At 48.7% G+C, this 4,735-nt stretch overlaps 1 long non-coding RNA gene across 1 annotated transcript in view; it reads right to left on the bottom strand.

Moving 5' to 3' along the window:
* LOC138142518 (uncharacterized) overlaps nucleotides 1–4,735 on the bottom strand; it is a 50,851-nt gene extending 46,116 nt beyond the window's left edge. Inside the window, exons 1-2 of the long non-coding RNA XR_011163450.1 lie at nucleotides 3,787–4,735; nucleotides 976–2,107 (exon numbers count right to left, since the gene is read on the bottom strand). This is a non-coding gene — a long non-coding RNA (uncharacterized lncRNA). The remainder of the gene's footprint in view (nucleotides 1–975; nucleotides 2,108–3,786) is intronic.

The raw sequence follows: 4,735 nt of genomic DNA, 5'->3' as shown, positions 1-4,735 counted from the left end.
CTCTCTCTCTCTCTCTCTCTCTCTCTCTCTCTCTCTCTCTCTCTATCTCTGTCTCTCTCTTTCTCTGTCTGTCTCTCTCTGTCTCTGTCTGTCTGTCTGTCTGTCTCTCTCTGTTGAGGGCCACTGTCAGGGGAGAGGGCTGAGGCGTAAGACCTTTCAGCATGGGAATCCAGGCAGTCCATTCCCTCCAGGGTTAGCTTAGTTTCAGCTCTGGCCTAGGAGGCTACTTGTAAGCATGCTAGAGATGGAGGGGTCAGAGATCATCTGCCTTTGATAGCATTATCAGCATATGAATAGTGTATTGGGGAGGGGGTGGTGGATAATTTTGCCTGCAGCCAGGGGTCACAGTCCTTTTTTGCTTAGACATACTCACACTTTCTCTCATACATTTCTCATAATACATTCCTGTACACATCATATAGATAGATATAGTCATATACTCACAAATACATTCTTGAAAATACAAATTCTCAAAGACAAAACCACACACAGAGAAAGATGTGGGAGCACAAACATTCAGTCACCAACAAACACACATTATCACCATAGATACCCATATCTATAGTGATAGACACCGAACAGAGACACACACTTTTGCAGACACATACTCAGAGACACTCACAGATACAAGCACTCACTGAAGCATATACACCCTCAAAGGCACACCGGGGCACGGAGTTAACACTCAGGCATAAAAAATACACTCAACCTTAGCCGAAAGTCGAATATAGGCCCTGGATGTCTCTTCCATCTCCCTTCCATTAATCTCGGGCCATCCCGTGAGATCAACCCCTAGCATTTTCCTTAGAGGGCTCATGGGGTTTCCCCTACACCCCCGGGCTAGAGAGCTAACTCGGAGGGCGTAAGCAAGAACGCAGCCTCTGGATCTCCAGAAGGGGACACTCTCTTGCCCTGTTCTCTATTCGGTCGTTTCCGTGATCTTACTAACTTCATCCCATCTAGCAGATAGCGCACCTGCGTTCTGAACGGAGAAAACAGCTTTGTTTCGAAGGTTCTGCCTGTGTGCAGTACAGACTGGGGAGGATGGATGGTTGTGGGCATACTGGACCCTGGGGGCCCTTAGGGTTCTGCTTCCAGTCTCTGAGCCTGAAGAAACTGAAGGGCGGGGTGGGGAGAGCGGCGTCCTCTGTCAGAACCTTCGGGTAGGGAGCAGGGACTCGGACAGACTAAGAGACAAAAACACTAATTATATTACAGCTACCATCCCTTTAGAGCTTTAGGATTTCCAAAGTTCTTTCCTCACAGCAATCTCAGGAGCAAATGTAAGTGTTAATGTGCCCATATTACAGATAGGAAATGAGGCTCAGAAAAGACTTACTAGAAATACAAAACAAAACAAAAAAACTGTAGCTCGAGTTTGGGACTAATGATTGCTAGTCCAGTGCTCTTTCTGCCCGAATTGGATAGGGACAGGGAGAGGTGGATGGACAGGACAGACAAGAGTGCATTCCTTTCTTCTCTATGTCCTCCGTAGTGGGCTAGCTCAGACTATCTCTGCTAGTCTAATACTCGCCGCGGTATTACAAGGGTTCTAACTGTAACAGAGCTGCAACTATTCCTTTCCAGCTCTGGGGAGAAAGTCCCCTGTAAAGGGGGAGACCTGGAAGGCTGAGTAGGGAGCTAATTTTAGCAAACTCGATCCCTTTTGGAAATGAATCTGTAAACCTGGCTTTTAAAAAATGAAAAAAGGATCAGGAATCAACAGCAAACTTTTGCCCAGTCTGGAAACTATTTGGAAGTCCTAGTCAAACACATTTACACCGTAAGGATTTTGTGGGGCTTGGAGAAGAGAGGAAGTAGAGATAGTACTAGAAGAAAAATGAGTTTAACAGTTGTGCACTGGAGGTCTGGGGTTACCAAAGACGGAGACACTTCTTTCTCCACCCCTATTTGCCCCAAACGAAGGTTTTCCTCTTCTCTCTGTTTCTTCTCGTCTCCTGTTTTCTCTTCCAATATTCTCATTCTCATTCTCTCTCTCTCTCTCTCTCTCTCTCTCTCTCTCTCTCTCTCTCTCTCTCTCTCTCTCTCTCTCTCTCTCTCTCTCTCTCTCTCTCTCCCTCTGTCTTCTGAACTGTGCATTCTGCATCTGCAAAGACGAAAAGAGGAAAAAGGCAATTCTGAGACCTTGAGTAGCACAGAGAGGCGTCCCTGGGGTAAGAGCTGCAGCTGGGACACATGGAAAGACCAATCTAGAAGTAGGGTAATAAGTGACACTTTTTTTTGAATGACGACAGCCTCTGGAAAGAGGCATATGGACAAAGCATTTAACATGAAACCCATAGTCGATTGAAATAAAGATTCCAGTCTGCTTGAAACGCATTCTCCTAACCTTCCAAGTGTGCCTGCCGATAGTACAGAACTGGGACCTTGCTGTCTAGGCTGCAGGCAGGATTACTCCATCCGCTCTCAGGACAAGGACTGAATTTTCAAAGGGTCTAGGGCGTGTACTTGTGCGAGAGAGAGAGAGAGAGAGAGAGAGAGAGAGAGAGAGAGAGAGAGAGAGAGTCTATGTGTGTGCGTGCTCAAAGGTATAAGTATGTATATACGTGTGTCAGGGAAGTGTGGGGGAGAAAACGTCCAATTTCTTTCCAATTTTTCAGCCATACCTTGATTAAGCATTGGTGACTAGTATAAAGAGAAAATAAAACCTAGTCCGGTACCGGTGAATACTGCTTGCTTTGGCTGAGACCTGCACATCCGCGCACCGCTTAAAGTCTCTTGTTTTTGAGACGGGCAAAATGGGCTCGCTTTCCTGGATGGGTAGAAGGCAAAGGACAAGAAGGACAGATTGGGAAAGGGGAAAGGAAAGGAGTATAAAATTGTCCGACCAAGCACTGGTTAGTTGGATAAACGACAGTCGGAACATTGGGGTTTTGGGTCACTAAGCTGAGACTGGGCGGGGAAAGGGAAGAACAGCTCTGGGCTAGTGGGTTTCCAGTGCAAGGCAATAAAAATGAAGCCCAAGTATCCAGTTTCCAGCAGCTCTGGTGGGCAGATACGGGCGGTCTCCCTGCGAAGGGTAACTGCTTTCCGTTAACAGAGGACCCGCAGTTCAGCGCGCCCTCATGGAAGGGGCAGCACAGTTAGCTCTTCTTAAAATCGGGAAAGTGGTCTGTTTGTGCCCCATCGGGGCACAGGGGTCGCACAGACCAGGCCTCCCTGCGACTCAAATAGGAGAAACTTGAGGCCGCACGCGGGCCTGAGGCCTCGACAGCCTGTAGCTCTCTGCGGACATAGTCCCCGGGTGCTACTGTTCTGCCCGCAGACCTCTGACACAGAGGACAGTGTCTGCAGAGCCGAAGCTCCCAGAAACTAGAGAGAGTTTGGTGGGCTCGAGACTGTGGAGATGTGGACCTGAACCCGCAGCAGAAAAAACTCGGGGAACGCGGCGCTTTCCTGTGCAACCGCGGGGAGTGGGCCATAGCTGAGGGGCTGTGGGTGCGTTCTGCCCACAGCATCGCCCAGTGGGCGCTTAGAGGGCTTTTGTCTAGCACAAGCTTTTATCTCTTAGTTGGTGTTAGAAGCTGAGCGAGACAAAGATTTCTGCATGAAGAACGAGTTTTGGAAGACAGCTCTGTAGGAACTCTCGAAATAAACAAGATATCGATCTAAAACTTTTTAGGGCCAATTGACCATTTCGATTACAGTGCACACCCCCAAGTCCCCCACCACACTTCATTTCTACTGCAAGAGCCGTGCTGGAGACACGACACTTCGTGTATCCATCGCTGTGCAATCAAGATACGATGGAATTTCGCAACTTACCACAGATTCTTCTGGGAGTCCATACTCAGACACTTGGTCTGACACTCTCACTCTGTATGTTTTGTTTGACGTTCATTCTCTGTACACACTGTTATGTATGCACTAGTCCCGAACGAGTTATTATTACACGCTTTCCCTTACTTAAAACACGCTCGCTTTGTATTCCTCTGTAATGCATGGTTCACTCAGGACGCATTGTCTGAAACACACTCACCCTTTACACGTTGTGATGCACACCCGCTCTGTACACTCGGCCTGTTACTCCCCGTACAGGTTTTCTGACGTGTACATGCCACACTCTCTCCGAGCTCGTCTGACACGCATTTGCCCCGTCCACATTGTGACACGCTGCTTCGGACACATCGTATGACGCGCACACGTTTGCTCAGAACTCATCGGCTGCTGACACGGACTTCTCCGGGGTGGAGGGGGTGAATTCGCCCAGGTCCTTGGCTTTGGATGGAATTCGCATTTGTCCCAAATCTCTACGCCTGCGGCCCTGGGGTCTCTTGAATAAATCAGGCCGAGGTGTGCAAAGAAGAGGAAGTTTGAACACCGAGGGTCAGTCGGGTAAGCAGGTTGAAAACTGAGAGCCTACTCCTGGCTAAGCCTTTCCCTAGCTCTCTTAGACCCTAGTGGGCCCCTTTGGGAAGGAAAGGCTACTTTTCTGCAGGGAAATCGGATTAGCAATTAAGGGAAAAGGGGGGGGAGATTAAAAGAGTCAAGAACCCCAAGCAATGGGCAAAAAGTATTGATGTGAAGGAGTCCTTGAAGGAGAGAGCTTCAGGAGAGCTGGGACGCTAAATAATTTTCTTAAAGGGACTGGAGGGTGGTCTGTGTCCCAGGCTGAGCGGCTTGCAACAAAACATCCCAAAGTGTGGGAAAAGTAAAAGCCGGCTCCGCTCAGGTGGAGGGCCGCATTGACAGGTGGCTCTGGGAAGGTCTCTCC

This window comes from Petaurus breviceps, unplaced genomic scaffold (assembly GCF_028583685.1).
Source record: "Petaurus breviceps papuanus isolate PSGF00001 unplaced genomic scaffold, PetGlider_PUasm1.0 90591, whole genome shotgun sequence".
NCBI lineage: Eukaryota > Metazoa > Chordata > Mammalia > Diprotodontia > Petauridae > Petaurus > Petaurus breviceps.
This window is presented reverse-complemented; position numbering and strand designations above follow the sequence as displayed.